Source organism: Harpia harpyja, chromosome Z (genome assembly GCF_026419915.1).
Source record: "Harpia harpyja isolate bHarHar1 chromosome Z, bHarHar1 primary haplotype, whole genome shotgun sequence".
NCBI lineage: Eukaryota > Metazoa > Chordata > Aves > Accipitriformes > Accipitridae > Harpia > Harpia harpyja.
Window position 1 is genome coordinate 29,577,658 of NC_068969.1, and position 25,854 is coordinate 29,603,511.

The 25,854-nt window shown below is 38.8% G+C and overlaps 1 long non-coding RNA gene across 4 annotated transcripts; it reads left to right on the forward strand.

Moving 5' to 3' along the window:
- The first annotated feature begins 1,887 nt into the window (after positions 1–1,887).
- Positions 1,888–25,611, forward strand: LOC128137621 (uncharacterized). Of its 4 annotated transcripts, none has more exons than XR_008233768.1 (5): positions 1,888–2,609; positions 3,301–3,490; positions 15,487–15,684; positions 20,111–20,234; positions 22,802–25,611. It is a non-coding gene; the product is annotated as an uncharacterized LOC128137621 (long non-coding RNA). The 4 variants fall into 4 exon arrangements; XR_008233769.1 differs by having other exon boundaries at positions 3,301–3,380; XR_008233767.1 differs by having other exon boundaries at positions 3,340–3,490; positions 22,672–25,611.
- The last annotated feature ends 243 nt before the right edge of the window (positions 25,612–25,854 follow it).

The window sequence follows — 25,854 nt, forward strand, 5'->3', positions numbered from 1 at the left end:
GGCATACATTACAAGTACAAAGACTGGGTTTGACATGAATAAAAATGTACTGTCATGTTGCACATGAGATGATCTTTAGTGACTTTATCTGACCATTGTTTTCCAAAGCATGAACGCCCGTGTATGCTTTGTTGGTTACTAACTGTTAAGCACACTATTGTGAAGTTCATACATACCTACAGTTCCATTTTTTAAATATACCTTCCTTCAGTGTAAGCAAAAATGGTGAAGGACCTAGAAGAAAAACTTTGCTTTGGGACTTCAGAGTCTCTTGGCTCATAAAGTAATGCTGGTGTGCTATGTGTCTACAACTGGTTGTCCAGGTTAGAGCAGGACTAGAAGGTCTCAGAATGAATCCATGCAGAATTGAATGCTTTCTGCATCTCCTCAGGTCATGAAAAGTCACACTGTTGCCTGCAAAGGTGAAAAGATTGAATAAACCATCATTTCAGGTAGTATGAATCCATCCAATCCATTGCCTGATTTTGGATGGTCATTTTGATACCTACCAAGAGCTGCAGAAAATTTCAGAGGGCATCCCAGTGCTGGATTTACAAGGAGCTCTTCTGATCCTTCGAACACACTGCAGAAGGTAATCAAGATAGGTACAGGCTTCCTTACCTGTTACAACTACTGTTCATCTTCCCTTTGGCAATTGTCTCACCTGTGCACGTGTTCAGCACAGACTTCCCTGGCTGTGCATTCAGTATGATCTGAATACAGCTGTCAAAATCTGGATCAAGGCACAGTTCGAATTAGATTTCTCTGTCGTAGTGACGGAAAGATTCTTGGAAAGTTGCTCCATGCCATATTTCAACTACCTACAGCTAGTTGTTTTGGATGAAAGTTTTGTTATGGTTAAAAACCATACTTATTGCTTTCACTTAGAAAAGACATGTTGGAGCAAAGGCGAAGACCACAAAGCTTAGCCTGAAATGTAAAGGCTTGAAAGTAAAGGTTAGAAAAATCTCAATACTTAAATATAGGAGCTTAAAATGGAAACTGGTACACCACCTTAGCCATGGTTATATTCTGTGCTAATCTACCTGTCTGTATGAAACAGGGGGAGACAGACACATTACCAATTTTACGTCATTTTCATTGTCAGGGAAGGGGATGACTTTAACAAAATAATTATTTGCATGATAATATTAATAATAATACCAGAAAAATTAATGCTACGAAGTACAAAAGAATGTGTGAAACAAATAAGGGTCAGCATCAGGAACACTGAAATGTGAATATTCAATTAACAATAATAGAAAAAATGTGGGGCATGGTATGTAAATGAAAGCTGCCTGGGGCCAAATGTTCTCAATAGCAAAGCCAACAAGATATTAAAAACACCCCACATGACTTTGTTTTTCAGCTCATGAGCAAATCCATGTTGAAAATATGTTTATCTGTTCTAACAGCAAAAACAAACACATTCCATAATGTATGTATTAAGAGGATGTATAACTTGCACAGCATTCACGGCTAGGAAAATGTGACTACATACAGTAAGTGCTGTGGAAGGGGAGGGGGGAAGAAGGAAAAGTGGTAAGAAGGACAGATGCTTGAGGAGAAAAAAACTTGCTAACCAGAGGTTTTTACATGGACCACAGCATCCCATGTCCCACATGTTGATTTCTCGAGTAGACCTGTTGCCAAGATAAATTTTTTCTTGGACTTTAGAATTTATAGGATGTGCTTGGCTTGCATCAGGAACACAGCAGTTCCTTCCCCACACAAACAGCTCTATCTAGCTAGGCTGGATATAAACAGAAAGGCTGCTTCACTAATTATTTATACAAAGACAAAGATAGCTGCATTCTGGAAGGTTTGTAGGAATTGGATTCTTTTTTTGGGGGGGGGGGGCCTTATTATGTTTTTGACTTTCAGGGCTGTGAGACTCCGCCGAAAACCATCTAGACCTTCATCCAGAGGAAGGTAATTTGCAAATTTACTATTCCGAATTCAGGCAGTGATTTCCTCCCCACCCCTTGAGAGTATTGATACTGCTTATTTAATAGTAAGTTATTTATATAAAGCAGGATCTTTACCTGGACAAGGAGTTTCTCTTCCTACCTGCTCTCCTGGCTTTTGAGACTACCTGTGTGATCAAGGAGTACTGCATAGCTACCAGCACCAACCTCACTGTAAATGTTTGCATTATGAGAAGATGACTCTTACATGTCCTGGAAATGCACTACACTGACGTGTTCCAGCAAACAGTGTCTTTTTAAAATCAATATGACTACTTTTATGAGTCAAGGAAAACTCATTCATAAGTGTTTTCAGATTCTAGCCAACAGTTTTTTTTAAATTATGGTCCATGTTCTTTCCCCCTTTCTCCCCACTTTTAGACCAAGGAGTTGAAATACTGAAACAGGCTTAGCAAGGGGAGTAAGAGGAAAATAATTTTCCGAGTGCTTCACATACCATTATCCTCACCCTCTCACTTGTGCATAAAATGCAGCTGAAGTATGGAATATATGAAATAAGTTCCTAGAAGTTTACAGCAAAGCCACAGTGAAAGGTGGTGAGAGAATAGAGAATAAAGCAGCCAGTGGAAAAACAAGCAGCATTTTGGACAGGCAGAACACTGTTGATCTGCAGTCACCTAGGTACATAAACTGAACCTTGCAAGTAGTCTTACTCCATTTAAAGCACATTTTAAGGGCCTGTGGGATTGGGTGTCAGTTTAGGCTCTGGGATTAGCATTCCTCTTGTGCAAAGTACCATGGAATTTTAATGAATACAAGTAGTCAGAATTTCTGCTGTCTCCCAGAGATTTGTTTATTTACTACTTTAGAGACATGTTTAATATCTTACTTCCGTGGTGCATCTGTACCAGCACCATACTGCGGCAATGGTTAAAAATCTGGTGTTGAGAAAAGAGTGGTGTCTGTGAGTCATATATAGTCCTAAGCACACCCATAAATGATCTCTGAAAAAACTGTCCCCAGCTTACATAATAAGATATTAAAATATTACAATGGACCCAAAGATATGGCATCAAAGAGTCCAGTCCAGTTTGCTGTGGGAGCTTCCTGTGTTTAAAAGAAAAGAAAAAATTAAGACATGGTATGAGTTTCTGTTGTAAATGCATGAGTATTTTTCCTCAAGACATGGATGTCTCTAGGACCTGATTAGGTTAGCACCTGGTTTGGTCAAATAGAGTTTTTATATTGAAATAGCACATCAGGCCCTTTATCCCAGGTCCTCAAGGGGAGTCAGGTATTTAACTCCATTTGGCAGAACTAAACAGTCACTTTTAAAAGTCTGTATTTCAGCTGCTCCTTTATTTTATTTCAGGTTTTCTGAATTCTTTTCCTCTTTCAAATCTTCCTTTAGAGTCATAGGGACCCACCAGCAGCACAAGCGAGGGGAGCTGGGTAAGAAACTTTCTGAAGTCCTTGGCCTCATAATGACTAGCCAAAAAGCTTTGTCTAGCCTGAGAATCAAGATGCTTGGCCCAAGTATCTTGCTAGGTGCCAAACTTTGGGTAAGTGGGCTATATGGTTTTAAGTGGGCTGATCAGGAATGTTGTTTTTAGCTTTTAGATGAGGCATTGTGATCTGTGTAGTAGATGCTTTGGGACAAAGTTTTAAACCTTTCATTGACACTTGCTTTTGCAAAAATTAATTAGCTGCCTATATGAAATCTGGTCACACAGTCCTGAAAATCTGGCTGTACTCTTTCTGTTAAACAGAACCAGGCAATAATACACAATGTGGTCATTTTTATTTCAATAATATGAAATATTTTGGATATTAGCTGCTTCTTAAAATGAATATAAATTTCAACAAATACCAGGAATACCGACAACTTCAAACAAAGGTAAAAAATAACACCTCACCGCAAGTCCCAAATCTTCCCAGAGCATTTTATATGGTTTCTGAAGCTTAGCTGCACTCTCAGCTACCCTCTGGTTCAGCTTCTGGAGCTACAAAAATCTATTCTCTGTCACTTAATTTGTCTCATAATGTCACAGGTAAAAGGAAATTATTATTTGCTGAATTTTCATCTTGAAAAAAGATAGATGTTTTTGTTACGATTTAAAAAAGTCACTTAAAAAAAATGCTATAGACTGCTGGAGCAAAGGCAAGCTTTGGTAAAATCTGGCTAGATAATATATTCTCTTTATGATAAATTCAGCAGAGTGAATATGCATAGCTGAAGTTATGTTCCCTGAAATACAAAATTTATAATAGAAGTGCGATTGTGTTCTTAACAGCCTATATGAGGCAGTTTTTTAAAAAGGAGCTATCTAATTACCTTTTAAGTCAATTACTCTGCTTGTTCCTCCAGTGACTCTACTCTTCCCAAAATGTATCAGCTGAGTTTTTCATTATTATTTCCCAACCAAGAAAATAAAAACTATGAAAAATCAATAACAAAGTTCACATGAGCAGATGTTAATCTTCTGCATAGTTCACCATACATTCAAGATAGCAATCTCATTGGCATGGGGCTTGATATTTCTAATGGAGCTTTTTTAGTTAGTAAAGTCAGTAGCAGTAAAGCCTTGGAATTGGTAGCAAAAAGTCAACTGCACATTTGAATACTTAATTTTGTGGCTATAAACAGCCACGTCACATTTCCAGCAACAACAATGGGATGGTTTTCAGCACTGCTCTACCAAGCAGGCATGTTTTCTATTTTCTTCTTGTATATACAATTAAAAGCATTCCCACCAGAGAACTCTGCCCTGCATTCACTTCTGAAACAGAGCATGAGAGATGTCTCTCAAAAGTCAAAATCCTGCCTTTCCTTGGGCCAAATAATGAAAGAACATCCCAGCAGTGCACCGTTACTTCTAAGGCTTCTATTAAAAGTTTGAATTCACTGACTGATTGTCGATACTTGCCCCAGTGTGCAATTAATAAGGAGATCTCTGGTCATGAGAAAAGTCTTTTTTTTCTTCTGTGTGGAAAGGTGAGTTTACTTTTTATCAGGCAAGAGATAAGGAATTGCAAGCATGGAGTATGGGCAGGTTCTTGTCTTGCTCTAGGGGATACCCACCAGTGCCTGTGTTCTTGTTGAGTAATAATGAGATACCATAACCAAACAGTAGAAGATGCATGTCAGATGGTTCTCCAATAACATTAGAAAAAAAGCAGCTGATGTATGGGATATTGAAGGCAGATTAAGTTGTTAATGTATATTAGTATATTCTTAATTTCCTTTTAATTGAAAAAGACATATTGACTTTAATTAGAACCATTTCACAGGAACTGTCAATTAGCACATGTCAAACTAGTTAATTCAGAACAGAATTCTTTTAATTAGGGTCTGCTTTCCTTTAACTGTGGGGCCAATGAAATCAGCCTTCCCTTATCAAGATTTTAAATGTCTCTAAGACATACAATACAAATGTAGTCTCTTATCTATTATTAGAAGCCCATATGGATAACATTAAAATGATGATGCTGGCATTGTTCATGCAGCACAAATCAGAGTTTTCTTTATGACTGTTCGAAAAAAAAAAGAAAAAGATGGCTTTGAAGAAAGACTATTTTAAATACACAGATTTATCCTACTTTAAAGAGACTACAAAATTTATGACACGCATGTTCACATTTAAAGTATTATTTAATACGTCTGCTCAAATAAATGGGCCTATTCAAACGTTTTGTGTGTTCTATCAGCCAAAGACACATAAAACATTTTCAAAGCATGCAGTAACGTTCTTCCCTTAAATGAACTGTAATCAAAAGGAGAAAACAGACTCACTGATTTTTTTGGGACAATATAAAACCAGCATTGTTAACTTTCATTGCATGTGAAGATTTAACACTGATTGCTAATCCAGTGGCTATGAACACTAGTGAGCGAATGTCATCTCAGTTATCAAACAGCATATAATCCTGGTCTTGACTTTCACATACATTTTCTGAATATGTCTCGAGTTTGCTGATGGATCTCGACTCTTGGCTGACATACTGGTGTCAAGACCTTCCCCATGGTTTCTGGGAGCTGCCCTGTGCAACATCTGTAACACTGGTCACATCCTTTCAAGAGTAAGAACAGCTGAGAAAAATATACCAAAATATATAATAGGAATGATTGCAAAATCTAGACTTAGTTTTATCATACAGGCTTTAGCCACTGTTTTACTGACCTATATCAACAGAGGATTACAGAGATTAGTGAAAGGAATACTTAATAACTGAACTGTGGATTCCAAAGAGGATTATCTGGTAAGATATTTCATGTGTCCTGATGCTTTGTTGAACATATTAAGGACCTGATTATGGGCCTGAGTAACTCAATAATAAAAGAAGCATGATTTACCAAAATGAATTACAACTGGGATGCACTAAAATTTAATGTGTCCTAGAAGTACACTTTGCCTAGGATCCTAACCACACCATTTTGTTCCCCTGGGGCAACTCTTTGGTATATGGTGAGTAGTACAGTTTTAAGAGTGCCATGTGCTAAAATGTGTGTTAAGGTTTCCATGAACTTTGAAAAGTGTATGAACTTCAACTAGATGATCTGCAAAATTGAAAAATTTTGTCCCGGGAGTTCTTCAGCTCACGCAAGAGGCTCTGTAGCCATGTCACTTCACTGCCTACTGTCCTGTATGAAGTGTACCCCGAGTATAACTAACAGCTGTAGTTCTACTTTTAAATGTGATTGTAAATAGGTAACATAAGACCCTGATATTTATTCATTAATCCTATTGTGGCCCATATTAAATCTCTGCTTATCAGTTTAAATGCTTACCATAATTTAGAACTCTTTAAGCAGATCTAAGTCACTTTGGCACTGAATTGCATAATCCAACTTCTTTTATAACACAGCAGAAACAATGCTTTGGATTTTGATCATATTGCTCAACTGGCAATATATTGTTTGTTTCAAAATGGCAATTAGCAGTAACTCTTCTTTTACAATCATCCCCACTTTGGCTCTGCATAGGAAGTATGGGTACATTCTCCACCAGGGTTATAAAACCTCAGGTACCTGCCTTTATGCTCACATATGATGCATTATGCTGAACTTCAAACTATAGGAATATTTAAACAGTATAAACTATAGGAAATTTTCAGATTATGGTGAAATTTTTAGTCCTTGCAGTATCCCAGTCAGGTGCGTAATAATTTATCTAATCTATACCTTATGGCTGGGACAACAGAGAAACAGTTGTATGGAGGGAAAGTAACTTACCCAAGCCCCAAACCAAGTCAGTTAGAAATGGAATTAAAAGCAGAAGTTCCCGATTCCCTAAAGTTGCATGACCCACTGTGTGCCATGCCCTTAAAGCAGTGCAAAGCATTTTTTTTTCTAATTAATACTAAGGCGATTCATTGCTTAGCAGCAGCACTAATATTTACACACTTATGGATCTCATGATTAAGTAGCAAGCTTTGACTTCAATTAAACCTGACAGTTTCTGATAGCAAAAAGTCATTACAGAACTTCAAAAGCACTTGAACTGCAGCAAGATCTTTACAATTTTCTATATAATATTTTTCAGCCTCTGTTGGCTCCTTGATCTTCTGCGGCAGGCCCAACTTCTCTGTCAACTTTGGTCTATGAGAAGTTGAACCTTAATGCATGCTATTAAAAAAAAAAAATATAAAAATGCTGCAATATACAATGGATTTCACCCAGTCTGACATTCTTTTTGGGGTAAGTGCTTAATAAAAATTGCCCACGTGAATCATGTACTGTTCATGAATCAAACCAAGAGCCATTTAAAAATGACTAGCATTAGGAAAACGTAATAGCTTTTTAACAGATTATTTAAATGACTGTAGCTCTGATTTCCAGTCATTTTATCCAAACAGCTATGGCAGAACTATCCCTGAAAAGGGAGTAACTTTCTGATTAAACCCTTTTGTTGTTGGATTTAAGAAATATTTGAGAAGAGAGAATTTCTCAATTATGTATTCATCTTTCAGAGCCCGGGCATGGAGGATGTAACAATTTGATCAAACCCATCTGAAAGCACTAATGGTTTGGAGGATTCATTCTGTTCTTACAATCACGGCAAAGAAAGCCTTTAAATACATTCAGAGCAGAACAGACAGTTTGTTCAGACTGACCAGAGCGTAAATCACTTTCTAGGTAGTTTCTGGTCTCCACAGCTTGGCTTGCCTGGTACTTCCGTAGCGTGATGTGACAGCGATCGAGCAGTTCATTTGTGCATTTTTACGGCCAGATTATCAACCCATCCAATTCCCTGGTTTTTGTTTTGTTGGCTGTATGCATCCCAAAGTAATTGAAACCAGCAGATACCCTCATCTGCTGATGTGCTGTTGGCTCCTTGGCCCGACGTTGCCCGTGGCTGAACTCTGTCCCTTCCTGCTTTCCCAAGGAGGGTTTTTAACCATGACATTTGTGCTCATGTTAAACCATTACAGCAACTGGTTTGCAGCACCTGAAGATGGAGCCCCCTCCCATTAAACTGGGAGAGTTCCTTACTCTGAGTCCTCCAGACTGATGCTTTTCATTTACTGTTGTTGTTTTGAAGCATAGCCCAGATTTTCTCAAAACCATGGTCTTTTGGACAGCTCTCTATTCTGCCAGCTATTTTTGATAAAATGTGCATCTTCATGTTAATGATTAAAACTACTTAGTGGAAAAATAATGCTAAGGCACCCAATACATGCCTAATTATTTGCAATGCGGTTTAGTAGCTGCAAACAAGGACAGTCAGCCAGCTGCCCCATCCTCTCAAAGAAGGGACCTGCAGACCATCAACAGTTCACTGATCATAGACGAGGAGCTGCTGCTCTTGCTCCCACAGTGTCTGCGGGCATATTCCTCCAGGTCACATCGCCTCATGCTACAGCAGTGTTAACTACTCCTTTATTAAACAATTCTCCAAGCATAACTAAAGCATTTGGGTTGTTAACATACATAATAAGTTATATTTAAGAAGGTTTCAAATCAGCACATTGTATTTTGCAGCGAAGTCATAAAAATATGCTAACATGATAACATCTAATGAGGGAAATGTTGCATGCAGATGTCTGTTTGCCTATTATCCCATAAAATGACTGTATATTTTTATTTATATGAGTAATGTTAGACACAAACATGTTACCAAAAAAGCATTCATTTAGGAAATGTATAAACACAATGAGTCTAATATAAGAAACTGTTTTAAAACATGTTTTTTAGTGTTTATAAAATGAAGAGAAATTAAAAAAAAAATTGTTCCAAAGTACATTTTTTTCCCCCTCATGATGAGAAAGAAATATAGGTCCTCAGCTGGCATATTATTTGCGATGTGGCAGCAAAGTGAAATTTGTGCCTCGCGTCATGTATCCTTTACATGATGCAAAGGAGTATAATTTTATTTTTGTTTTATTTGAAGGCTCTGTCTGGGCACATTGGCCACCAATTTCATTTTTATTGCAGTGCATGGATAGCAAAGTCACATATCCTTACGTTAATGCAAAGGGCATAGGAAAGGAAAGGGAAAGTATAATTTTTGTTGTTGCTGTTGTCATTTGAAATTTCCATACTGTCTGTGCACATTGGGTACCATTTCATTTTTATTGCGCTGCACTGATAGCAATGTCACATATCATTAAGTTAACACCAAGTTAGAAAAAAAAAGAAAAACAGATATTTTTTTTCCCCGCTATTACCATTGTTTGAAATTTTTTGTACTGTGTGAATATAATTTCTGTGGGGTGGTGGAAGTACTGAAAAATCTAATATCCAATGTAAAAAAGGTATACCAGTTTATGTTTTTGTATTGTGACAGTGGATAGAAAATGTAATGCTACTCACATTTCTTATCAGTAGGATAAAGGTTTGTTCAATATCTAGAAATAGTTAATGTGGAAATGGCCATTTTTCAGGAAAACTGGAATAATACCAGAGTTTAATTTCCCCAAATCAGTATATTTTATTAAAGTGCTTATCTCATGCATCCTAAAATACCTTCCATGTCCACCTCACTGTCTTTTAACCCCTGAGTAGAGAACATGACACCCACTTTGGGATGTGGAGGGTTAATCTGTAGTTGTGGTGGACCCACTCCTCATTGCTGACATGTGTAAATAACTGCCACCAGTATGGACATGGTGCTCGTCTACATGGGGAGTATCAGGCAGCTGTGTGGTTGCTCTGTTTTACGTGACAGGTCATTATACAGGTCAGCACTAATAGCAGGCAGGAGTACAGCCCTTGGGCTCCTTTGGGAAATTTGTGCCAACAATTGTCTTAGTTTTGGAGAGCAAAAGAGGCCAACTTGTTTTATTTTATCTAATCTATTATTAACCATTCCCATATGATGCCCAACACTGCCTCTTTATCCTTGACCTTTGGAACAATTCTGTTGTGGTCTCATAAGCCAATGTCCTTTTTTAAGGAGTGACCCTTGGACAGACAGATACAGGGCTGCCAACAAAAGATGGCAAGCTCCAGTATGGTCCTTCTTGGTCTACAGTTCAGATAGGTACACTAGTTTGAGATAGACCCCGTGCATTGCAGCTGGTACCCTACTCTGCAGAATACCCCAAGCTGAGCACCATAGCTGATGAAAGGGTGAGAAGGCATGTCCTATGAGGACATGTCACTCTCTACAGCTTCCTGAGGAGGGGAAGTGGAGAGGGAGGTGCTGAGCTCTTCTCCCTGGTACCCAGTGCCAAGATGCGTGGGAATGGTTCAAAGGCGTGCCAGGGGAGGTTCAGACTTGACATTAGGAAGCATTTCTTTACTGAGAGGGTGGTCAAATGCTAGAACTAGGGAAGTGGTAGATGCCTCATGCCCGTCAGTGATTAAGAGGCATTTGGACAATGCCCTTAATAGCATGCTTTAACTTTTGGTCAGCCCTGGACTGGTCAGGGAGTTGGACTAGATGATTGTTTAGGTCCGTTTCAACTGAACTCCTCTTCTCTTCTCTTCTCTTCTCTTCTCTTCTCTTCTCTTCTCTTCTCTTCTCTTCTCTTCTCTTCTCTTCTCTTCTCTTCTCTTCTCTTCTCTTCTCTTCTCTTCTCTCTCTTCTCTTCTCTTCTTAACTGGCTGCTGTAATTCATACTTGAATTAATGGCTGAAGAGAAGGAGGCTGCATCTAAGGGGCACCCCAGACACTTTGCATTGCTCTTGCAGTGTTCCCACCTGGTGCTCACAGTGGTGCTCAAGCCATGGAGGATGGTCTCAGACAGCATATTCAGCATCTGTAATGTCCCTTTCTTCTCTGTCATACAACATTTTGAATGTGAACTTTTTTGGTGCACATGGTTTGACCTCTGCATGGACAGACACAAAGCTGTGGCAATTCCAAGCTTGTCTATGGGCCTTTGGAGACCTTTTTACTTGAAGTGGGATAAGACAGCTTCCAGGCTCTTCCACTCTTGACAAGGAGTAGGACAAAGAAGGATCTAGACAGAGATTTGTGGTCTACATGAACCAAGCTAAATCTGGAAGGACAGGAGAACCTTGGCCAGCACATGTTTAATGAAAGCTATATGACATTCAACAACCACAGATGTATGTAATAGATTTTGTGGTGTCACAATAGGCTACATCCCAATAAGCCACCTGAACACACAAATATGTGACAGCTAGCATGGTTTATATTTTTAATGCATTTCTTTGTGTGAGGCTTGGAAAAGCCTCTTCCTCACCCATTGCCACAGGCTACTCTTATGCAATAGCAGCAGCATTCCATCTTCAAAACACCATGTATCATGAAAGAGAAAAACATAAAAGAAAGGCTGGCCAGAGGAATCCCACGAGTCCATTCATTTACACCAAATTTGAGGTGTCAGCACCTGTACCGCTGCTGCTGTTCCTTGGATAATGTCCATGAAACAAAACACCCTTCTGCAAGTAATGCAAGGGCAGTGGGGATGGCTTGCTTTGGCAGCATCAGTTGCAGTGATGGGCACAACCTTTGATGGTGCCAGTGTCCTTTTCTCCCTGTACCTCGAATGAGGCAGAATAAGCGTGAAATATTTTTTAGCAGGTGTTAGAGAAAGAGGGATAAAGCAGCAGTTTTGGAAGAAGTGCTGGAATGGGAATATGCTGCTGAGCTCTCCATCTGGAGACAAAACCCAGAACCACCCTTTCCTCGTGAGCTGCAGGAAGAACAGGGGAGTGTGTGTTTGGGGATTTGTAGAAGACAAATTTTAGCTTGTTTCTAAATGTCTCCATATGTTTTTATTTGTGTTATATACTTCCCTCTTGGCTGTACCAGAGCTCTTTTGTTTTATACTGGCACATCCCAGAACATTTTTAAGTTATAAAAAACTTACTTATCTCAGGGCTTGACAAGTGAACTATAACTTTTTCCCCACCCTGGGTTTTTATTAAGCTCAGTGGGACTAATTCCCTATTGCTCAGCACGTTGTGTAGGCCTTTACACTGAGGCCAAATGGGTGTAAAATGCTGGCTAAAACTACATGACATGCCCTTCACTGATCGAGCTTAAGGTCTGGGATCACACATCAGAAATTTGTGTCCAAAGCTTACCTCTCCAGAGTCTGTTGAGCCTCTCCAGATGGCAGGTGATATTCCAGGTGTTAATAAGCCACTTCCTCTCCCACTTCTATCTCCGTAGCAAAATGGTGACAAACCTTTCGCATAGTCCTTTAAATTAGGAGAGATCATACACAGACACACACACACATATATGTATATATACAATTTCTTAATTTTTAAGTCAAAAACATTATACATGTATATGATCTCTTCTGCATACATACATATATATGGTATTTTAAAATGAGAGGCTCTTAGGAAAAAAAAATTAGTCTGAAGTACTGTTATGGAACATGAACTTAATTTTTGTGAAAACTGTGCTATCTAAAAGAAGTTTAGTTTGCTGCCTGTGCCAGCTGTAAGCCACAGGAAGAAGAGGCTGGAGAAACACTTTGTGAAAGCAGTTTAATACTCTGCCTGTGGCAGGACCTTGGGTACCAGGGACGGCTGTTTGCAAACAGTTTAACTCTTTGTCCAGAAGGAATGGCAATACACCATCTCCCCGCAATGGCGATTTACTTGCTTTAGCTGGGTATGAGTCCTGGCAATTTTTGACAGCCAAGGGATACCATGCAGGGTACAAGGGCTTGGATCTTGAGGACCGGCCAATGCTCCCAGAGGGCCAGAGCTCAAACATCAGTTTCACATTTTTAAGGGTCCAGGAGATACCTGGGTGGGGCTGCAAGCAGTTTGGGTTTGGAGCGTGGGATAAGGTGCTCATGTTGACATAACCATTTCTCATTATAACCATGTTGACATAGAAATTAGCAAAGTTCGGTTTTGGTAATTTCAAACCCGCATTGCAGTGACTGTATAATGGGAGGAACAAGAGAGAACTGGACTCAGTACACAATGCATTTTAATAAAATTCTTCATATGGTTTGATTTCTAAAGGATGTCTCATCAGTCTGTTCCCTGCATTTTTGTGACAATCGCCACAAACATTGGCATGAGACTGACTTAGAATGGAAAATATTAGCAGGAAAAATGGGTTTTCTCAATATGTTGAATACACTGCCAAAATCTCTTTGCAATCCACCTGCAGTCTGAAGACTTACTTGTTAGCATAATTGGAGTTAAATAACCAAGTATGGACTTTATCTACTCCTTAGATGCTACCCCCCCCCCCCCCGAAAAAATAAGAAAACAATTTTAAAATCATAATCAAACTCATAATCATAATATAGATTAGTAATGACTTTCTGTGATAAAATTCTTCTGTGTAAAGCTCTAGGATAACTGTAATGGATGGTGATAGACACCAATCCTCAAATAAATTTAGGGTTTCTGCCAGAAAACTTATTCTTGGGGCCTTCTGATTAGCATCTCTTTTGACCTGGTATCAACCCACATCTCTCGTCTCGGAGGCTCTTCAATGGAAGATCTCTGCTCTTGTGCACTTCTTGAATAACAATTTATTGCATAAACTTCAGAGTGAAAAAATTCCTACTTCTCCTGATTTGATCATTTATGCATCTGGCAGCTGAGATACAAACAGCCTGGTGTCATAACCTTTGGAAAACTAAAAAAAAAAAAAGAAATGGACTTATAGTAACCAAGAATTGCTTTTGCCCCATTCTTTACAAATAGGACAAATTAGGTACTGATAGCTTATAAACATTAGCATGCTCTGGCAAAGCCAATTTAGTATGAAGCACAATGTTGAATAGTAACTGTCTTGATAGTAACAGCAGGAAAACACATAATTTTTCTGGGCTCTATATTTACCACAGTCAAATCCCTATTCATCCCTCACTCAGGCAAGACTACATTGAACAGGAATTTTCACTGAATTGGAGAAATAGGGATTTGGCCATATGTAGAAAGTTAATTTCCCCCTTCATGAACATAAGCTCTGATTAAAAAAGAAGTAATTATAATTTTTCAGCAAATTAAGTTTATTAAAACCATTCAGTCTGATAATCTATATTGTCAAGTTATGTTTAATACTTATTATGAGATTAAACCACTAAAATATCTAGTTCAAGGAAATATCTTCAAACTTCAAACTTCAATCATAAAAGAACTGTATTAAAGCAAACATTCAGATTAATTGATGATGGGATCGTTTAGTGTCTAACAGCAAAGAAGAAACCTCAGACTAAATCCATTAGTACTGGGTGAAATCTTGAGGTCATCACCTACTCCTTGCAATCACTCCCCCAAATGTTTATACATCTAAGTACTGACTAAAAATGAATTAATAACTTCAAGATTTAATCTGATGTTATTAAAGTTTTTGATGATTGTTTAGTGTGTCTGATGAGTTTATGTAAATACTCTAAGCTATTGCATCATCTGTAATTACTGTGCAATAGATGAGGTTACAGGCTAGTTAAAAGCATGTGTCTTCATTACAAAATGAAAAGAATCATTCTAACTTAATTTCAAAATGGCTGTAAAAATAAATGTATCAAAGTATAGTAAAGCACCTGAATTTTTAGACCCAAAAGTTAAAATACTGTTAAAATCCTAATTATATAATTATTAAGAAGTAATTTGGAAATAGATAATTTTCTTCTATGTCTTAATACAGTTAATAACCCAAATCTGCAGTAACAAACCAAGAGGCTGCTGGCAAGTCCTACAGAAGACTTGCTAATATTGTGAAATACACAGAAAACGTGCTGGTACTTCTTTGAAAGCAACTTTTAATGCGAAAACAGTATTATCACATTTGACCTGTCGTGAAGGGAGCAGAATATGATTCGATGCAAATACAAAGAAAAAGTTATTGGAATGAGCCAGAAATTCAACAGAAAAGGCTTTGTGCATAGCTTGATAAACGTTATCTTTCCAGACATCTAGTACAACATATACAATTATTGGTAATATTCATATTTCCTTTCATTGACAAATATCAGGGTTATTAAAATGGTGTTTGGTAGTCTGCTGAGGGTCTGTCGTTTTCCTGGCATACCAAAGGAGTGGAAAGAAAATTATTTGGGAAGAAAATTATTACTTCTTTGCCCCAGGTTGATGATTATGTTCATCATAGGAACTCATGTTGTGTTGTGCTGTCAAGTGACTTTGTGTATTACCCAACAGCTCTTCTACCTGGCTCAAGGATGCACTCCAGAGATTGCTCCAGAAGGACAAGAATGCTCTCTGAACCGAATACTTCTCTCTTTCTCTCAAAATATGAGTGTCAGAGCATTTATTGCAGGACACTGCATCCACTCACAGAGAACTCCTTGCAGCAGAATGAGAGGATAAGGAAAGACCTGCAGATTTCCAGGTGATTCTGTAAGTGGAAACACTGCTCATGCATGGTGCTGTGAACTGTGGTCCACAGGTGGAAGCTACTTCCCATTGGTAATTGATCTTGCAACATGCCTTAGTCTGTTTTAGTGCCAGATAACCTCTTTAGTTTAAAGAAACACTGCCAGGAGCTCAAGAGCCATCGGTTTTGGTGAGCACTAAACAGGCTATGACTGGTCTCTATTTTTTTTAGAAACACATAAAAAACAACTACTGCTGTGATCACAAGGCAATAGTGAACCCTCTCCATAAATTCAATTTGTTCATAACCTTTTGACATGGACCATAAATAACCTTCATATATTTCACACACATGGACACATGTAATAAATTACATGAACAATGTATATAAATATTTACTTTACAAAAGTACAAACTAAATATAAAGTGCCGTCTGAACAATCCATGTATTAGCAAATGGTTAACTCCCTGTGCCAGTTGATAATTGGATTGCATACATACCTGCTCCTTTTGCTATGCCACTGTACTGGTTGCAGGTACAAAGTGTTAGCAAAGAAAATATTAATCAATTGGCAGTGGGGCTGTTTCAGCAAAGGTTACACCAGAGACAAAGGAAAGGGGAGGCTGAGATCTGGCTCCTGGAAAGGCTTGTATGATTATCTGGAGCAGGCTATGAAGTCTAGAAAAGAAAAAAAAATTTAAAAAAGAAGCCATTTTTATTTCTGAAAATTGTTCTCGGTGACCTTATTTGATGTATTTTATTTGCACACATGATTATTATGATAATAACAGTAAAAAACCCTAAAAGAATGTGCCAGAATTCCAAAATGCTAAATCAGAAAATGTTTATGGAGGAGAAGAATTGTTCTTCCTCAGCTTATACCAAAACCCCAGGTATTCTACAGGAATTAAAAACCTCTTTGTGCTTTAAAACCTGGAAGAGATATCCTGTCTGATGAATTGGATGTTTTATTTTTTAAATAATATCATTAAAAATGTTGATGAGATTTAGGGTAGAAAAATAACTGAAAGTGGTATATGTAAGCAAGTACTGAAATTTTTTACCTGTTTCAATGTTAGCACAATGTCTTGCTGAAAATTCAGGGAAAGAAAAAGGATTAAATTCATAGACTATTTCATTTTGATTTTTGTTCAAAAGAAAAAAACCTAATTAAATTTGTACCTTCCAAATATAATGATGCCCATTTGCACTTTCAAAGTGAAAAAAAAAAAAGAATTGTTAAACAATGGGAATCAGAGAACCATTCCCACTGCTGGAAATGTCCATAGTACTTTTTTCATCTTTGTTGAGTGTGCAGCTTCTTCTACGAGAAACTGTCAGTTTGTCCTATTGCCATCAGACAACACAGGGCCAGACGGACAATGGCTAGATTGAACAGTCACACCAAAAAAAGATGAGGGCCATAGAAACTCTCTGCTGCTTATACACCTTTAGGTGATCAGCATCATGACCCTAGGCACTGCAAGAGCAAAATGGGCAGAAAGCAGGCATCCTCCTCCTTCCCAGACACATCCTTCAGAAACAATGACCAAACCTGTCCATCAATTTTAATTAAAAAAGACTAAACTTCCCAGTGACACACGCAACACCGGTGCAGACACTGCTGCAGGTTTGGTGTTACCTGCAGTAAGCCAACTGCCACTGCTGGGTCTTGGAAACCTGAGGAGGGATCTGATCTGCAAGTAATGTTATGAGTTGCTGTGGACCAGCTGAAGTTGAGAAGGAAAACTCTTTAGGACTATTAATCAAAAGGGTGGCCTTTTGCTAATAACTATTTAATTGAGAAGTACACTATTTGGTAGTGATTAACCCTTTCACAGCACCAACTAGTTAACATTATGTGATGACAAGTAGAGGAAATGATGGTAGCACAAGGCATTCCCTTAACTGAATAATAAAATATAGAATCATAGAATTATAGAATCATAGAATGGCTTGGGTTGGAAGGGACCTTTAGAGGTCATCTAGCCCAACCTACTTGCAATGAGCAGGGACATCTTCAACTAGATCAGGTTGCTCAGAGCCCCATCCAGCCTGACCTTTAATGTTTCCAGGGATGAGGCATCCACAACTTCTCCGGGCAACCTGTGCCAGTGTCTCACCACCCTCATCATAAAAAATTTCTTCCTTATATCTAGTCTGAATCTACCCTCTTTTAGTTTAAAACTATTACCCCTTGTCCTATTGCTACTGACTCTATTAAAAAGTCTGTCCCCATCTTTCTTGTAGGCCCCCTTTAAGTACTGAAAGGCTGCAATAAGGTCTCCCCAGAACCTTCCCTTCTCCAGGCTGAACAACCCCAACTCTCTCAGCCTGTCTTCATAGGAGAGCTGTTCCATCCCTCTGGCCATTTCCATGTCCCTCCTCTGGACCCGCTCCAGCAGGTCCATGTCTCTCTTGTGCTGAGGACCCAGAGCTGGACACAGTACTGCAGGTGGGTCTCACCAGAGGGGAGCAGAGGGGCAGAATTGCCCCCCTTGACCTGCTGGTCATGCTGCTTTTGATGCAGCCCAGGATACGGTTGGCTTTCTGGGCTGCAAGCGCACATTGCCAGCTCATGTCCAGCTTTTCATCCCCCAGTACCCCCAAGTCCTTCTCGGAAGGACTGCTCTCAATCCACTCATCCCCCAGCCTGTATTGATACCAGGGGTTGCCCCGACCCAGGTGCAGGACCTTGCACTTGGCTGTGTTGAACCTCAGGAGGTTCACGTGGGCCCACTTCTCCAGTTTGTCCAGGTCCCACTGGGTGGCATCCTGTCCCTCAGGCGTGTCAACCACACCACTCAGCTTGGTGTCATCAAAACATAAGATATATGAGTGCAAAGAGTGAAATAGGAAATAAATCTGCAATCACTACACTGGAAACTATTACATGGCTCTACCACAGGTTTAGTTGTTGCTCAATCTCATTTGGGTCTACCGTTGTCTGGAACTTTGAATTTATAACCAAATGAGGGCCAGTCATGTACGGTAAGCTGGTCATAACTCCTATGCCTTCATGTTCCCCCCGAAGCAGTTGAAAACAATCCCACTTCAGCTTTATTTGTTTTAATTTGGGTTTAGGAAAATAAAAAGTTAAAGTGGGACCTCAAGAACTCAAAGAAATTTTGGAGCTGAAACTCTGCCAGGTAACATAAATAGATTAGAGCATACACTGACAGGCCAGGAGCAGTTAAGAAGAAAAGATCAAAGAAGCTATGAGAAATAAAAATAGCCGGAAATCTCTAGGACAGATATCATATTATTAAATTAATTACCAGTGCAAGTGGTACATGTGTAGACAGTACCATGTGCTAAAGTGAGGGCACAGCCAGGTCGGATGTTGAATTTCCCTGTTCCTTCATTTCTTCCTTTCTCCACTTCATTAATCCTCATGTCAAAGGAGGGCTGTTTCTGACCATACATTTCACTGGAGTTTTACATAGTTAATGGGGATTCTTGCAAATTAATCTGGGATCCTGCAGCATAATTCAGTGGATTATGCTTTCAAATAAAATTTCCAGACATATCCCTCTATTTTCCTTTGCATATTTTCACCCCATTATCTCAGTGGACTATCTTACAGTGGTTGTGATTAAAGATTTAAAATTAACACCAGTTACCACACCACAGTGTCTGAAATACTGAGCTCATTTTCTCCAATAAGATAGATACATCAGGATAAATATTTTAATGACAAAGTCTGTAATTTTTTTTCTCCATGATTACTGTTAAAAGCACTCAAATATTTATAATTTTTATTACATCTCCTCATTGTCAACACTTACTAATACTCAGAACAACCTTTTTCTAGTGAATCAGCTCCCCCACTCTTTTAATGTATTTTGTTTCTAAATTCTATTCCAAGGTCACTTTTCACAGGAAATAAAAATGTGGCCTTAACAGGCTGATGTATGGCATGAAAACGATGGAGCAATTTGAGGGATTCAGTAATAGCAAATTACCAGGACTGAATGATCTCCCTCCAGAATTCTGAAGCTAGAAAATTATTAAGTACAGTATGTATAGATGGGAATATACATTGTCTTTTTAAGATAGTAATAATAATATATAACACCCCCCCCATTCCCCTTCATAGTGATTGAAAGGCGCTAATACTATTAACTTCCGGGTTTTGAGTTTCTTTTAAAAAATGGTGTGAAAATCCAGACTCATTTCAGTGCTGGGAAAACTGTTGAGTTCTTCTAAAGAAGATGATAATGCAGGATTTGGAGAACAACCTGAAAGGACTAAAACAACACCTCTTGGAAAAAGGAGCTGAATTAGGGCAAAACAGGTAAAAGTGAGCAAGGAATAAAAAACTCCTGAACTTTCCAAAATCTGATGATAAGGATAATCTAAAGAGAGTTTTTAAGGAAATAAATTGCTGTGTAGGAAGGAATGGACTCCTACCTTGGATTAAACAGGGTATTATTCTATTATTTCTAGAGCATCGATCCTCTTCCCCCAGCATGAAGATGAATTAAAATTGTACTAGAAAATGGTTGGAAGTGATAATCACCTCTGCTGTGTTACTCCGGATGTGTCCATACAGCTGACTGGGAAGGAGAAGGTAAGAGCTAGTTATTGTCAATAAGTTGCTTTGAGGGGCTGTAAAACTAATGTAGCCAGCAGAAGGCTGTTGGGGCAACTGAGATGGCTGTTGAGCTCCGGCTTTCGAGCTCCAGCTACCTCTGTGAGCTCCTTGCAGGGTCCCACATTGCACAGAAACCTGCCTATCTGTCCATGCCCAAGCTGGGGCTGTGTCTGCTCCCAAAACTGAGCTTGACTCTCCTGCTCTGTCCTGTGGGAACAGACTGCAGAGCCTACGAGGATGCCAACAGTGCCAGTGGAGACCCATACAACATCTACTTCTGAGGAGCAGTGAGCTAGCTTGCATTCAGGCAATCCCATATTTAAAAGAACAGCAATAACTTAACCAGCAATTAAATAAGTTTTTTTGGTGCTCTAAACCTGTAAATAATACAGACATCAGTGTCATATTGTCATACTAACCACATCTTGTTGGGTGTAGGAGCACATCCAGGTTTGTTCACCTCACTTTAGGAAGGACACCTTTGTCACTCAGGTGACACACTTTGGACATAGGTTTTATTTAGCATGTTGGATTGCAAAGCAAGTGGTCAGACCTCAGTCTGAGACTGACTTACCTTGGATTGACCCAAAGTCTGTAACAGAGAAGAGTGGTGGAGTGGAGGTAGGTGAACAACAAAGGGCATCTCCTCTGCTCCATGCAGCCCCACAGACCAGAAATAGAAGGGCACACGGATGGATAGAAATAAAGATTAATTCCTCTATCATCTGGCTTGAAATCAAACTGGAATCCAGTGCAATTCAGTCAAATATTTTGACTGGATTTTTTAAAAGGGCTGGATTAGTTCATTGTTATTATTCACTGTAGCTACTCATATAAACAGATAAATATGTGACTATTTAAGCTGAATGCTCTTTTCCAGCTTTGAAATTATACAACTGAGAGCAAAGTTGGGCTATCTAAAAGTAATCAAACCTAATGCTTCATGCTGTACAGTAACCGTTTTGCTGAAGAGGTCAGGAAGGAAGTGTTTTCCCACGCTAATGGGTAACCTCAGTTTTATTTTTCAGCAGTTGACATGTTCTTGAGGTACTTGCTTGTTAATGCTGGAGACACAATGTGCCACTGCCTAAATCTTTGTGGCAGAGGTGTTACTACTCCACTTAGGAGAAAATGTTTAACATGCCAGAAAAGAGGGAATAGCTGTTCCCTTTGCTTCTCAAGGTACGGCTCGGTCATTCCTCTGTGTCCTCCAACTTTTGGTCTACTTCCTTACACTTTCAGTAAATCAAATGTAATTTTTAAGGTATCCTGTAATTCTATATGCCTGGGCTTTACCTATTAAATCACAAGCAAGTGCAAAAGTGATGCAGGGCACTGGGTAACAGCAGCTCTCCCATGAACGTAGGTACAAAACTCGTCAAGTACACCTCTGCCTAATGAGAAAGCACAGGTGCTCTGACAAGCAAGAACAACAAATAAAAAAAAAAAAAAAGTTGCTATCCTGTCAAATACTGTGTGCATATCAAGGATCCAGAATACAAAGCAGACTTAACAGAAATCACATTTTGAGTAGAATTCGCTTGAATGTAACACCTTCTCCCTCTAAGGTTTTGAGTGTGGTATCTTAAAGAAGATCACACAAATTACTCATTCTGGGAACAAAGGCTCTTTTTTGAAAGCTGTCAGCTTGCTGACAGTTATGATGAGCATTTACTTCAGGCTTGTAAAACATATTAATCAAACTTGTTCCTATAGCTTCAGTCCAAGGAGGGTTACTGTTTCTTTTAGAGAAATGTTTTGCATAAGTGAAGAGATCTGAATACGTATACACCTTGAATGCAAACCACTGTCTGTGCCATTCATTTATTCGTAATGAATAAATACTAGTCTACACCAGGCTTAAGGAAGATTGAAGCAGTATATGGAAATCTGTTTATTACAAGACTATTTGCCAAAGACCTATGCACCATTCATTGAACCTTGAAAAACATTTGAAAATATGGGTTGCATTTGCAAACTTCAATGTATGACATGGAGAGCTGGCAAGCTGCCTGGTTTCTACTTAAAGGATTGTCATTCTGGGAAAAATAAATTTCTCTAACTAGACAAAAGTCAATGTTTTCATGTTTTACTGCAATCAAACTGATATGGCTGACAATTTAATGTCTCAACACTTAAAATATCTGTGGATAATCAGTTACCTCAATCAATCATAACTACAAGATTTCTCTATTTTCAAAGCCTGTATACATATGACTGAGATATTTAACAGTTTAGAGAAACCTCCCCATCCTTAATCCTTCATGATTTCTCTTGAGCCGTGCAGTTCTTTTTTTCCCAAATGCACAATTTTATAATTGCTGGAAAAAAAAATCCAACCCTGCACTGTAATCAGATTTTGAAACCTTTGTGTTAATGTCCTGTTTTATTTAATTTTATGTATATTTTATAGTCTGCTTGCCTGTCAAAAAGATGTGGAAATGTGCTGGCATTCCAGCTGAAGACATCATTATGGGTGAGAAAATGCTCAAGGCTTTTTCAAAGCGGGTGCTGAAACATACGTTTCTCTTCTTTGACTCCAGGGGATGCTAACAGCTGCCCCAGCAGACAGGTATTGCAAGGTCAAAGGCTAGCAGAGCTGTACACCTTCAGGATTTGACTGCCAGCAAAGAAGATGGGTAGTTTCTCAAAACTAATAACAAAAATAGCAACAATGATGAGAAGAAGGAGCTGACAACAAAAATGAAAAGGAACCTGCAAGAAGTGAATTCTGGGTAGCACAACACTTGGCAGAGCTGATTTTAATATCTGACAGGTTGAGTTCACTAATCTTTGCTATTCATATTGACGTGAAACTTCATACAGTTTTAGAGATTTGTATCTATTAAGACATGCAGCAGTGTTCCTACAACATGGGAACAAGTTTGCTAGCGCCTGGCGTTCGTCTTCCTCCGTGATAAAAATTGATATGAACTGTTTTAAACATCTAACAGATAATTACTCTCAACACTCAATAAGGAAAGCTACATCTTTAGAACTTCCTTTATCTTTAAAAAACAATAAAAAAAAACAAGCCCCAAATCCACCAACAAGACAAAACAATATTCGTCCCCCCGTTTTCTCCCCTCTCTTTTGTTTCTTTGATTACTTGGAGCCTTGTAATCAAACTAAGCTTAGTTTCGGGACCCTTGGGGCAGTATCTCTTAGTTCCCTGTCAGGCTGCGTTGCAAAACAATCAATCTTGCTCTTGTGCTGGCTTGGTGGAAGTGCCATGACACGAGGAGTGCAATGCTTTGCTCTTGCTGTGAAGCTTCGATGACAAAAGTTTTTATCAGAAGCTGACTGTATTTAGGGTTATGAATATGCAATGACTCTCATTAGTATTGAAGCACAGGAGCATGGGCTGACATCCCCCGCCACTTTTAGCTGTTGCAGAGTCGTCTAATGAATTGTCTTGCTCTTTCACTCGCGCAGACTTTGCTGTTACAGCTCCCCGTTCCAAGGGGAGTTGCCCAGTTTGAGAATACTATTGATGGCAGAAATTAATTGCCAAGAACTGCTCTTGATTTTGTTAAACAGTGTTGAGACAGTGTTTAAATTGTCAAAAGAGAAAACCATTAAACTCTACAGGAGACAAAATCATTGCGAGTGAGAGGACTTGTGTGTCTTTACGCATAGCCACGCAGAAGCATACAGGTGTGGCACAGGTATGCGTACAGTCTTGTAATCATACCTACACATACAAACATGTGCGTGTGTGTCAGTGACAGGGCTCAGAAACCTGACATCCTGCTGATTTACCTATTATTCTTCCAACTAGAACAAATGGGGATAACAGAAAGTTCTCCAAATGAGGAGTCCAATACATTGCTATATGATCAAGCCTTTAATACTCTTTCTTTTCCCTTTGGGACCCTGCCAAACATTTTTCAGCTCACACATCTGCAATCTTTATGAATAAGTTACTGATAAGGATGTTTCCAACAAATGATTAAGATATCTGGCTTGATTTGTTGTATTTGAGGAGATGTGTAAGCTTTCAGAAACAAGTGGAAATGACCCTTTTTTTCCCCAATTGGTTAAATTAAGTATTTTTTCCCTATTCATCTGAAATTTCTTCTGACATAAAAGGAGCTTTTGTGGCTCTCTGCAGATTGTGAAGGATAGAGTGAATTGAAACGGATAATATATTCCAAGAAGCATAAGTAGCATTCTGAAAGGTGTGCGCGTACTGCAAATAATAAAGGATATGAGGTTCTCCCAAGAACACGTCAGCCCTGCACAGCTCTTTATCCATTTAATCAGTAATGGAAATGGTCCCAGTGCAAGGAAGGAGGATCTGTTTAATTTTTACTGCGATTTTTGGCACCGTTGCTCTAATGCGAGCTTGGCTTACCTCTTGACCCAACCCCAGGAGTGTCTGTTCTCATCAGCTGGAGAAAAAATAAACATAAAGAACATCTACATGTTGGGAGTATCAAATATAAGAGCAGTTTAAAATAAATGCAGTTCTGACAAAAGTGGCTCAAGTATCATACATCAAACACTTGTTACCTCTCTTGGCCTTAGTGATTGCACGTGACTAAGAAAGAGTGAGTGATAAAATCTGAAGAAAGATGAAACCAATCTGGGCCTTTTTAAAGATCATCAATCATTCTGCGCAGCCATGGTATTATTAGTTCCAGTAAGCCTTGTTCTCCCATTTTATGGACATCATAAACCCCCCACCCCTAGACCAATGTTACCATGGGAAATCATTTTTATGGGCAGCATCTTAGTGTGGGCCAATCAGATCCAATCACATAACAAGCTACTGAATTATTCAACGTTCTCCCTAATTTTGCATTCTTCCTGCACTTTGCTGTCACTGCAGGGTTTTAAAAGTATGTGTTTTTACAATATTTATTAAGAAGATAACCATACACAGGAATTTTGCTTTCTCTATGTTTTTCAATAATTGTTTGTTCCCTCAGATTGTTGCAGTGTATACATTGCTATATAGAGAATATTTTTTCTACAAGGAATAGCAATCCACAATGTGGCACTTGGCTTTAAACTCTTTCAGCTTTTAAAATACTGAACGTAAGGAAAACAATAGTGAAACTATTGTGTTCTAACATAAAATATTCAGATTTACTGAGCAAACTGTTACCAGCATGTCTCTTAGCTGTTGCTATGAATACAGGGCTCACATTGTATATGAAAATATTTCAGTTTTAATTGCAAATCTGTGCAGAGATGATTTGGGGTCTGTAATTAGCACATAAATTCCAGACTTTGTGACTGCTGTGAAAACACACATTATTTATGGAACTATTATCTAAATATAATTCAGTGTTTTTTGCTTTCAACAACTACTGTAAAAGTCTGATTTAATAAAATGTGAAAAATTTCCTGTCTCTTGCACTTCTGTTTACATTACGAAGCATTCATACCGTTGCACTGCCATTTCCCACTTGATCTGCAGTGGACTTTTTGCTTTCAGTGGCTCCATACTTCACTCACACCTCGGAGAGGTTTCTTCACAACCATAAAGTGCCAGGCACTTAATTTGTTTAAAATGAAAGCTTGGATTATGCAAATAGCTCTGAACTGCATGAACAGAGTGAGTTTATGTGACCTCCATCCTTGTGCT